This window comes from Rhinolophus sinicus, linkage group LG09, assembly GCF_036562045.2.
Source record: "Rhinolophus sinicus isolate RSC01 linkage group LG09, ASM3656204v1, whole genome shotgun sequence".
In the NCBI taxonomy this organism is placed as follows: domain Eukaryota; kingdom Metazoa; phylum Chordata; class Mammalia; order Chiroptera; family Rhinolophidae; genus Rhinolophus; species Rhinolophus sinicus.
The window spans coordinates 54,891,490-54,903,935 of record NC_133758.1 but is presented as its reverse complement, the minus strand read 5'-3'; the positions used below and the strand labels follow the sequence as shown (position 1 = coordinate 54,903,935).

The following is a 12,446-nucleotide window of genomic DNA, read 5'->3' as shown; positions in this document are numbered from 1 at the left end:
GTCTAATAATAGAAGGACAGAATCCAACACATAGACAGAGAAAATCTCCCAAGTTCCCAGGTTACAGACAGAAATGACAGAGGTAACAAGTTTCTCTTCCCAGCCTCTAAAAGTGGTGTTCGTGCCTGCTGGCCTTCTTTGCGCTGCTGATTTTTCCTAAGTCAAACATGGCACATGGCATCCCTGATGCACTTGCTGAGTTTCAAATTTTCTCAGTGCCACTCTTAACCTTCACGTTGAAGAATGAAAGGAAAGCAGTCCCCTGATGTTACATAGATAAGGGGCGGGGCAGGAGGGAGAGCCTGAATGAGGCCTGGAAAACCCAGAAACTCTTTCAGAAGCTAGGGGAACCCTGGAACTAGTCTATGTAAGATCTGTCCCAGGACCCACCCACTAGGAACCTTGGCATACTGCCCTGATGACAACATAGAAGGCCAGAGAGGCACCGACCCACCATGCCCAGCTTCTCACACAGATGAGAAGTCTTAGTGCAGCCTCTGAATGATTCTAACCTAACTAAGGCAGAGTTTAAATCCTCCTTCAAGTTAGGGAACCCTCAACACATCACAACACATCACAGTTATTGTACAGTACGGAGGATACATCAAGAGAAAAATAAGCATTACTTTATTTACCAGTGTAGACAGCAGGGACCAACACTTAAAGGTAACATTTCTCCTAGCACTATTGACCCTCTTTGGTTTACCTTAAAAGTTTAAAGTTAACACAAAGACAGGAAGTTCAGGTAGAAGATGCATCACCTGTACCTAAAGTAATTGTTTAACTGCTGGAGCATCTCCCCACTGGGACCACAGGTCTCATACTGAAAGGCTTTCATATGTCTCCTTGGTCCTCACCATTCACTTCAGATCCCTTAAGGATCTCAGAAAAAACAAAAGACAGGTGGGATTTTCCCCCATCTAAACTTTTCTTGTCTGTCAGAGAGTAGACTAGATCTAAGTTTGAAGTTTCATTCTTCAATGAACAGAACAGGAAATGGTGCAAAAAGCTTGAATTAATGATTTTTTTACCTACATCCCAGCAGCTTTGTGCTCAGCTGAGTCACCAGCACCAGCACTTCACCACACCTGGCTCCAGCAAGATGCCTCATGAAATTCCTCAGCAAACCTCCTTAATCCTGAAAGAGGACAGAGAGATCCACACCCCTACTCTCTCTCTTCCTCTGATCCTGTCAGCACATGGTCCTCGGGTAAGAACTAGCATTTGGATAGAAAATAATAACTGACATTTTATTGAGCTCCTACTGTGCATCAAATGCTGAATTAGGCATCTTTACAAGAATTCCACAAGATAAATATCATTCCGTTTAAAGATGAGAAAAGCTGAGACTCAAACAGGGTTAGGACTTCCCAGAGTAATAAGTGGATAAAAGTGGCAAGGACAGGATTTGAGCCAAAGGCTGTGTTTCTGACTACACCTTACAAATGTGGTATGGCAAAGAAGCACATGTCTTCAGATTTATCAAGGAGGTCAAGATTTTAAAATACACTTAATAACAACCTAAACATGGGAACCCAATCCCATTTTAAAACCTAGTCCAAAAAAATCCACTGTACAGAAAGACAGGCATATTCTGCAGTTAATGCAAAAATTTAGACCTCATTGGGCCTTCCCAGCCAAGGAGATGGAGCAGAGTGGTAAGGCTACCTGTCCATCTTATCAGCACTTAGGAACATCTCACCACTCAGCTGTGAGATTTAAGGGGCAGAATTTTACAAGTAACAGAGCAAATATAAATTCCAGGACAGTCAATTGTAGGAACCTATTTTAGAGGTGTGAAAGTTCTTACAACACTTCAGAATCCAAGTATGAGCCTGAAAATGACCCAAGATGTGCAAAGTGACATGTAGTTCTGCAGACAGGGATCTGTTCTTTAACTGCTGTGACGTTCAGAAGGAGCAACATAGCTTTTTATTTAATGTAAAATCCATATACAGTAATGTAGTCAAGAAAAGTTTTCCATTACCAATTTTGAAAGTTGCCTAAAATAGCTGACAGAATGAGATAACCCCATATATGCGGGGGGGGGGGGGGGGAGTTGGGTACTTACATAATTTGCCAGAATTATTTCTACTTTTGTCAAAATTTTGTAAATCAAGCTGCATAGTCTTTAGGGGCATAGTCCAGTGGTGTATTCAGATATGCAGTAAAATTCCATCCAACAGGACAGTTTTAGTTTTTGGTGCATAAAGTCAAAGAGGACAGTATCTGAGATGATGAAAGAGAAACTAAACTGTGCCCATACTCTTCTGGTAGAGATGAGTTGCCACCTCCCACTTTAAGCTGGTGGTAGGTGTGCCAAATTATGGAAAAAAAATAGCCCAACTCATCAACATTCACCAAGTCAGGGAAAATAAGGGAGTCTCAAACATCATGCTATCCTGTCAAGTAATAAAGAATAACATGAATGAGAAGTATTTCATCAGTCACTGAACATTCGTGAGGCACACAGCCTAAAAGCTCCCTAGGATAGCTTACCATCCGCCCTGTGAGAGCCCATCAAATAGGCTCCAAGTTTTCAGATATCTGATCGTGAAATCCACTCAGAAAAGAAACACGTGAACTGCACACACTCAGCAACACACAGGAATTGCATCCAACATTGACTCAGAGTGTGGTTTTTACATACTGCATGCTTCTTAGCACCTACAATTTTCAGAAGGTTCCAAACTGTGCAAAGTCCATTTCAAGTCAAGGGTCTGTGCACCTCAGTGAGGAAGCACATAAATCCCTCCAGATTCTCTAATTGCCTCATCTATTTCCAACACCAACCATAAGTAAAAAGGCTAAAAGAGTCTCTAGGGGGTAACTTCATCAATTTATTTCATTTGACAAAAGTTGTATTGAACTCCTATATACCAGGAACTATTTTAGGCCCTGGAGAAAAATAAATAAATAAGTGGGAGGGAGGGAGATATTTGCCCTTATAAAGCTTATAGTTTAATAAGGGATTTGACATGAACAATGACTTATACCTGGCACATTAAAAATTTCGGAAAAAGGTGCACCCTGTATTTTATACAATTTCTTACTTTCCTGAAGATTCTCATATATTTCTTCATTCAATGTTCCCCACAGCCTGGCAATTAGGCAAGACAAGAACCACTAAAACCACTTAAGAGTTGACAAAACAGAGGCCCAGAGAGGTGACAAGGCATGTCTAAGGTGAAAAGCTGCTGGAGGGAGGCTGACACAGAGGAGCATGCTCCTGGCACCCTCCTGGTACCTTCTCTGAATGTTGCCCACAGGGGCTGGCTCTGAAATGGGCTTTGAGTCTAACGATGTCCAGAGATAACCAAAACACATAGGTGTCATCTAAGCTTCTATTTCCAGAAGCCCTAAGGCGTGGCCATTTAAATTCCACCCTCCAAAAAGAAACACACAGGCACACAAACATAAAACCAATTGCAGCAAATTAGGAGGTCAACCCCCACTTCCTTGTACAGACCATCTGTGCTACCAACGCAAAGAAAACCCTGCCCACTTGGTGTCACAATAGCTGAGACAGAGAAAAGAACTGACATTTATTTAGTGTGTGCTATATTCCAAGTGCTGTATTAAGTACGGTGGCTCATTTATTTTTCATGGCAACCCCATTATTATCCCCTTTATGAAACCAAGCAAAACAGAGAATTTAGAATGAGAACTAAAGAATCCCATTTCTCACTGATCTTAAATGTTTTTAAGTATCTGGGCATTAAATGCTCAGACTCAGCAATAAATACAAGGTGAATAGTAAAATTATTTTTCTTCAAGTATTTTAATAAATCCAGAAATTTTTATATACATTCACAGACTACTATGAATATAATTGTGTATTAAACAAAGAAATCATTTGAATCTGATATCATGCAACTTCCCTCTTATCAGAAAAAGCTAACTTAGTAACAGTTTTTACACCTAGAAGTTGGTACAACTTCCTTGCGAAAAAACACCATCTCAGAATGGTTAGTGCTGTGACACGCTCTGTTTCACAAACATTATAAAAAAGAAGAGTCTTAAGTTCTACTCACCTTTTAAGTATGAAAACTGATGTTGGCTCTTAAAACTGGTCGTATCAGGAGACAGCAGTTTGATTACAAATATAGAGTTTGAACTGCTAAAAGGAAAAATAAAGAATTTCAGTGAACCATTCCTTGGTTCCTCATAGTGTACCATCCCCTTCCCCAAGTTCCAAAAAAATATTTGAAGACTGTCACAATTAAAGGCACAAATACAAAAATGAATAAAATAAGAATACCAGGATAAGCATCAAATAACAAAGAGAAAAAGAGAGAATTATAGTAAAAACTAAGGGATGTGACTGAGCTGAGGACAAAACCTATAAGCTCTCTAGAAGCCACAGGGGCACTGAGTTTTTATCTTCTAATCAAAAGATACATACTTGTTCCTCCAAACACACAGGACTTTTCTTCAATGAGGAGCCACAAACAAATAACTAACAATGTCTTTATTGGATTTGGGTGGTTTTTTTTAATCATAAACTTGTTAAGTATGACTGTTAAAAAACTGTTTTCATTTTCTTTCCTTTTTTTTTTTTTTTTTTTTTTACTGGGGAAGGGGAACAAGACTTTATTGGGGAACAGTGTGTACTTTCAGGACATTTTCTCCAAGTCAAGTTGTTGTCCTTTCAATCTTAGTTTGTGGAGGGTGCAGCTCAGCTCCAGGTCCAGTTGCCATTGTTAGTTGCAGGGGGCGGAGACCACCATCCCTTGCGGGAGTCGAGGAGTTGACCCAGCAACCGGCAACCTTCGGCGTTAGGAGCATGGAGCTCCAACCACCTGAGCCACCGGGCCGCCCCCCCCCCCCCATTTTAATCCAAGTTATTGTGTGACCACACAGATCCACCCATCCTTAACTATAAAAGGAGGAAGGCCCAGCAGCACCTTTTTCCTCCCATGAAATACATGTTTCATTTTGTGGGAGCAACACGAACCACTGCTTAGTGAAGACCTAGATAGGGTGATAACATCTGTGATTCTGTCTACAAGGCTGTCTTTATACCTGCCCTCCACTCTATTGGTAGAACATCCTCCGTTTAGTGTTCCAGACTTTGTCCAGTTCCAGTTCATACAATCTGTCAACAGCATCCTCATCCCAACTTGATGAGTATATTCTGTGTGTATCAAGCCATTCCAGGTAACGTCAGGTGACCACCTCACATCTTACAAAGCAGTTTCAGGTAAACTCAGTCAGCTCTGCCTCAGATACCAAAGCACATCTCAGTACCCGGCCTGCCAATGTATAGGATTACACTCCTGTCCAAGGTTGAATAAGCCACCATCTGTCCAGTTTGTGTGCTGCAGTGTACTCTCCAGGAGACTTGTCTCTCAAAGTGTGTTCCTGCCATATGTCACTCCTGAGTGATCAGCCAATGCTAGGACATCCGGATGAAAAACAGTGAGTGTCTAGCCAGAGGATACTGTGAAATTACCATGGAGGTCCACCCTGAACACATGAGCCAAATATTTCACTGTTTTTATGTAACTCCTTCCTATCAATATAGCAAACCTACAAATATTACTTTCTCCTCCTGTTTTCTACCTACTGAGAGAAAATAATCCACTTCATATTTTCCAGATGATAGATTTTATTCTTCAACTGGGATGGCTCTCATCAGTTTTCCTAGGATTTAAATGTTTAGATTTCACGGGAACAGAAGTCAGTGGAATAACCAGAAATGTACTGTGGTGGGTAGAATTCTAAGGTGATCCCCAACAGGTCATGCCTTTGTATAATCCCCTTCTCTTAAGCGTAGGCAGAATCTGTGACTTGCTTCTAACCAACAGAATATGGCAAAATTAATGGGATGTCATTCCCTTAATCAGGTTACACTATATAAGACTCCATCTCAGCAGACTACAGGGTGAGAGACTCACTTTCTGGCTTTGAAAAAGTGAGCTGCCATGTCATGACAGAGCTTGTGAAGGGGTCACATAGCAAGAAACTATAGGGGCTCCTATGTTCTGAGAGCAAGCCCCCTGCTGACAGCCAGAAAGAAAACAGGGACATAAGTCCAAGAGCTACAAGGAAATGAATTCTGCTAACAACTTGAATGAGCTGAGAGGTGGATTCTTGCTCATTCACACTTCTAGAGGAGAACACAGCTGGGCCAACACCTTGACTGCAGCCTTCTGAGAGCCCGAGCAGAGAACCAGCTAAGCTATGCTCAGACTCCCAACCCATGGAAACTGTGATATAATACATGGGTGTTTGTTTAAGGTACTAAGTTTATGGTAATTTGTTATGCAGCAATAGAAAATAAATTTAATTTAGTAATTAATTAAACATGGGGATATATATATATATATATATATATTAAATGCATACATAACTGTACATCAGAACATCCCTCCCTATCTGCGTCATCCACCCATAAGCAAAAATTCATTTCTCCCACTTAACTATGAGCAACTGTGGGAAAGAACCACATCACCATCATCCTGCCATCCCCAAGACTGCAGAGCATGTGGCATATGGGAGGGCCTTAACATTTTTTGATATAAGCCTAATTTTAAAAGTTATGATTTGCCAATCTGTAGTTACTGCAATAAGACCAAAGCAACATAATTTATACAAGCCTTCAGTGCAGAGCTTAGAACCTCAAAATTAATTTTAAAATAGGTGGAAGACACTTAGCCACATGCATTACCCCCAAATGATTAATGCACAATTTTTCCAGTACTGGTTATTTCATTTTACCTGTGAACCTGAGTCAGTGCTCAGAAATGTTGCTCAGTAGTTTTTCTGCCAAAAATCCTTGCCACTTCTCTGGCATTTAGCTATCTAACAGCTAAAAGTTAAAAACAAAAAATTCCCTAAGAAATTTTCCAAAGCAAGAATCTGTGAGTCATTCTTAATTTTCCATTTGTGTCAATAATTCACTCCCAACCAAAATGGAAAAACCTGTACAGTTTAGTGGGGTGACAAAACAAAACAACAACAAAAACACAAGACTTGTACAGCTCAAATAACCCAGCTCCAATTCTGGAACAAAATGCTAATCCAACTCCCTGACAACCTATCTCAAAAGTTCTTTAAGATTTTTTATTTTTAAACTGATGAATTTTTTAAGCATGTTTAAAATAAGATGTTTAAAATAAAAGTTGAATGCATAACTATATTGTTTCTGCTATCCTTAAAAGACAAATAATTGTTTTTATCACACAAAAATTAACTAAAGTTGTGTTTATTTTACATTTTGAAAAGGGATATTTTAAAATATTCAAATCAGTTAAATTACTTGAGAGTACAAAATAAAAACTTCATTCATTACAAAAACCTATCATGCTCTCCTGAAATCTATATTCAAGATCTTATTATTTATTCCTACTCCTCATAAATCACTCAGGAAACCTGAACATTATCTCCAAGGTTTATCTATCCCCTGGTGCTCAGTCTCTTAGGAAGCAAAGTTATCACACCACAGCCAAGAAAAACTAAAAACTCCAGTTCATAAGGCAGAGAATTTCAAAAAACTCACCTCTTCTTCTCAGCATAATTTTAACTCTCTTGGGCCCATTTCTGTGTGTGGAAACAGCCAGTGACCCACAGCCAGGAATTGGAGGGCTCACTGAGCCAACCCTTCCCCATGCCAAGGAAGAAACAAGCGCAGATGACAGACCACATCCAGTTCTTTCACCCTCAGTTCTAGTAAGTACATGCCTTTTCCAGAGTCTCACAAAACACAGCTCAACACAAAGTCCAGTGCTTCAAAGAAAGAAGACTGAGTATTAATATTATGCCCCCCACAAAGGAAAATAGCCTTCATAAAAATAGTTCACTCAAAGGAAAGACACTGAAGAGAATTAATAAGCATAGGTGTTCACAGAAGGTGCTAGTGGAGTTCTTCCTATACATACCATACCCTGCAGGTCAAAGCATTTGAGGAATCCACACGTGGCTTTCCAAAGTGATAAAGTATGGTCCTGTGGAGCTGATGATATCACTAACTCCAAACCATCTCCTGAATGCCATGTCCCTGACACATTTTCAGCAGTTTATGCAACACTAAGTTCAGAGGCTACAGTTTAGGAACACTGAGCTCGTAAGAGGCAGAGTAAGAAGAGGCAGAGTGCATGTATTTCTGAAAAGTAACAGGTAGCAAGGACCTCCCAAGAAGTGGGGGATACATAAATGGCAGAAGACTAAAACATCACAAGTGAGGCACATTTATTCTTTTTTTTTTTTTTTTTTATGGTTTACAATATTTATTAAACCCTGCTCAGTCCCTGTTCACTAACTTCTGCCCTAAAACTACTCTCTGGCTAGCTTCAGCCACCAGAGCCAGGAAAAGGAGGCACATTTATTCTTAATCTTCACAATATTCTCACTTTCTCTTTAAGGTAAAAGAAGATATTTGGTCCTGATCACACTCTTCCTTCCTTTCTCTGAAACAAGACTGGCTCCAGCTGGCTGGGTCCAGTGAAGTAGAGCCATTTAAAACACAAAAACAATAGTACCAGTCAAGATGGAAGAGTAGGTAAATGCTGTGCTCGCCTGCTCTCTCGACCACATCAAAATTATATCTAAACTACAGAACAATCATCATTGAGAATCTCCTGAAGTCTAGCTAAACAGAAGTACCATAACTAAGGATATACAGAAGCAGCCACGTTGAGACTGGTAGGAAGGGCGGAGACACTAAACAAGATGGTCCCACACCCATACGTGGCAGTTAAATGTCAGGAGGGATACCTCAGCTGCGTAAGACCCCCTGAGGAGCACGGGGTCCCAACCCCACACCAAGCTCTCCAGCCCAGGGTTCCAGTGCCAGGAAGAGAAGTCCCCATAACTTCTGGCTCTGAAAACCAGAGGAGATTGTGGCTGAGTGAGGTGAGAACAACCGGAGTGCCAGGTGTTCCTCTTAAAGGCACCGCACACAGACTTACTCACTGATGGATTCACTCATTCTGACTCCAATACTGGGGCAGAGTGCTCAAAAGGAACCGGGGACAAATGGGGAGGAACTGAAATGTCTTGCTTCAGGACAAGGACTGGAGGGGCAGCTTTCTCCCAGACAGAAGTGCTAACAGAGGCCATTGTTCCTTTATTGAGCCCTCCCACAACCCAGCCTGTACATGCAAGAGGGCTCCATATCTGAGTTTTCATCAACCTGGCTAACACAGTTCACCCCATACTGGTGATTCCCCGAGATCTTGTCCCATCCAACTTGCGGGCCCACCCAAGCCTCTTCCACAGCCTTTTCCATACAAATGGCCTGTCTTTGCTCATGCAGTGGACTTTCCTAAAATCTCTCAGAGGTTCACAAACTCCAAATAAGCAGCATCTGGCCTTGGTATGCCCCATATGTCTTGCTAAGCAGCCTCAAGCCCAACACTTGAAAAACTATTTGAAGAAATAATGAGAAAACATCCCTAACTGGGTGAAGGAAATGGATATACAAGCCCAGAAAGCACAGAGAGTCCCAAACAAGATGAACCCAAAGAGGCCAGCACCAGGACACATCATAATTAAATGCCAAAGGTTAAAGACACAGAGAGAATCTTAAAAGCAGCAAGATAAAAGCAGTTATTATAGTTACCTACAAGGGACTTCTCAGAAGACTGTCAGCTGATTTCTCAACATTGCAGACCAGAACAGATTGGCAGGAAATATTCAAAGTGATGAAAAGCAAGTACCTACAACCAAGATTACTCTACCCAGCAAAACTATCATTTATAATCAAATGACAGATAAAGAACTTCCCAGACAAGAAAACGATAAAGGAGTTCGTCACCACCAAACCAGTATTATAAGGAATGTTAGAGGGACTTCTTTAAGAAGAAGAAAAAGAAAAACAAGATCAAATGAATCGAAAGAAAAAAGATAATAAAATGGTAATAACTACATATCTAGCAACAATTACTTTCAATGTAACTGGATTAAGTGCTCCAATCAAAAGACATAGGTTGGCTACATGGATAAGAAAATAAGACCCTTACATATGCTGCCTACAAGACACTCACTTCAAATTGAAAGACACACACAAACTGAAAATAAAGGGATGGAAAAAGATATTTCATGATAATAGAAATGAAAAAAAAAGTGTGATAGCAATACTGATACCAGAAAAAATAGACTTTAAAACAAAGGCTATAAGAAGAGACAAAGAAGGATCCAGTAATCCCACTTCTGGGTATTTATCTAAAGAAACCCAGAACACTGATTTGAAAAGACATATACATCCATATGTTAATTACAGCATTATTTACAATAGCCAAGATATGGAAGCAACCTAAACGTCCATCAATACATGAAGGAAGAAGTGGTACATACTCGTATATACAATGGAATATTACTCAGCCATAAGAAAGAATGAAATCTTCCCACCTGCAACAAATGGATGGACCTAGAGAGTATTGTGCTGAGTGGAATAAGTCAGTCAGAGAAAGACAAACGTTGTATGATTTCACTTACATGTGAAATACAGAACAGGATAAATGAACAAACCAAACGGAAACAAGCTCATAGGTACAGAGAATATGTTAATGGTTGCTGGACTGGAGGGCTTCAGGGAATGGGTAAAGGGAAGAAGGGGATTAAAAGGTACGAGTTGGTAGTGACAAAATAGTCTTGGAGATATAGAATGTAGCATAGGGAATAGTCAGTAGTATTGTAATAACTATGTATGGTATCAGATGGATACTGGATTTATCAGAGTGATCACTTTGTAAGTTATAAATGTGTAATCACTGTGTTGTACACTTGAAACCAATATAATATTGTATGCCAACTGTAAATGAAAAATAGAAAAAAATAGTCACAGGATATAAAGTACAACATAGACAATATAGTCAATAATATTGAAACAACTATGTATGGTGTCAGATGGGTACTAGACTTACCAGGGTAATCACTTCATAAGGTATATAAATGTTAATTACTATGTTGTACACCTGAAACTAATATTGTATGTCAACTGTAATGAAAAGTAAATTTTAAAAAAACATAATGATGCCTGAAGACAAGAGGAAAGAGCCATTTCATGGAAATTATAAACTGAGATGGGAAAAACACAAAGTAGTAAGTAATGTACTTTAGTGTTACAGAAAGAGATTAAGGAAAATAGAAAACAGAGGTCTCCGTCCAGAACCATTCTTGATCTACAACATTTTTCGGAAATGTTGAGGTGTTCCTTAAGAATAGACCCACACTCCCACCCAAGATGCAGTAATATGCCTGGATTTTTGTGTCAGGTACATTTTCAAGACAAAAAAAAAAAAATGCACGTGTTCATTCAACCCATAAATGCCACAGTTTTTGTTTTCATATATTTTTCTCTTGTGGAGCTGAATTATTTCAGAGTAAACTAATGCCAAGAAATATTGACCAGAAGTGTTTCTTTGTGGCCCAAGTGTCCAGCACAAGGCTCTGCTCTCACTAGCTGAGCTTGGCCTGGGAGTCCAGTAGGAAGCACTGCCAGCAGCCTCCCTTCAGAGCCAAGAGTGAGATGCAAACCACCCTCCCAAAGCCAACAACAGAGTGGCCACAGGCAGGGTCCAGCCACTGGGCCATGAACAGAGGTTTGACAAGTTGTTTCTTAAAAAATCATCAACAACCATTTCATTAGGTGCCTTTCAAAATCAAGGGATATACACTGAGAGGATGGCTTTGGGCAACTCCCAGCAGACACTAAGCCTGGGAGGAAGGAGAGGAATCCTGAGACCAGACGCCTCCTGTCAGCTGTCTGGCTTACCTCTCGCAGAATTTTCGGTTCCCAAAACAGAAATGAAGGACCTCTTCAAAGCTGATGTAACAGTGAAATGGTCGCATTCTGTTTCTCAGGAAGAAATAAGGCATGGCGACAGCCACACCCGCAAATCATCTCTTCTGGAGCACAGAGGACTGGCCAAAGGGCCTTTCCTAAGGTACAGTTGAAGTGGCCGGCCTCTTCAAAGACTTGATCCCCAAAAGCCCCTTGTGGGGTGCATCTAACAGACAAAGGCAAACCAGCTGGATTCACATACACACCTCCTCTCTCGGGAGAGAAACAACCTCCAAGTCTGAGTTGACAGGGCAGTGGAGCAGCCAACAGATTTTCTGAGAAAAGTCCCCATGCCAGGGCCCTTCCCACCCTGCTTCACCCTTCAATGAAAAACCTCAGTCAAAGCAAACACAGTATGCCAGGGCCCTTCCCACCCTGCTTCACCCTTCAATGAAAAACCTCAGTCAAAGCAAACACAGTCCATCCACCTAAAGCTAAACAACGGACAGGTTTCCTATCTTCCCTTGTGAACAGATCTCATATTTTCTAGGGAGAGGTCTCACATTTCCTGGTTTTTTTAATACAATCTATTCCCTTCCCTGCACCCCCAAACCATATATGTATCTCCTTATTTGGCATTCCCCAGAATAGCAGCCTTAGAGGACGACTCAAGGCAAACGCCCACCTTTCACATTTTACAAGCTCTCATACTGAAGAG

General features: G+C 40.6%; 1 protein-coding gene across 10 annotated transcripts in view; it reads right to left on the bottom strand.

The window, feature by feature from the left end:
* LDLRAD4 (low density lipoprotein receptor class A domain containing 4) overlaps positions 1-12,446 on the bottom strand; it is a 606,571-nt gene that overhangs the window by 513,397 nt on the left and 80,728 nt on the right. For 7 of the 10 annotated variants that reach the window (XR_012498805.1, XR_012498806.1, XM_074340417.1 and 4 more), the window contains exon 2: positions 4,035-4,120. The exons of 1 other annotated variant lie outside the window; for it this stretch is intronic. The gene's annotated coding sequence lies outside the window, so the exon portion shown is untranslated. The remainder of the gene's footprint in view (positions 1-4,034; positions 4,121-12,446) is intronic. 2 more of the 10 variants (XM_074340426.1, XM_074340420.1) reach the window with 1 other exon arrangement.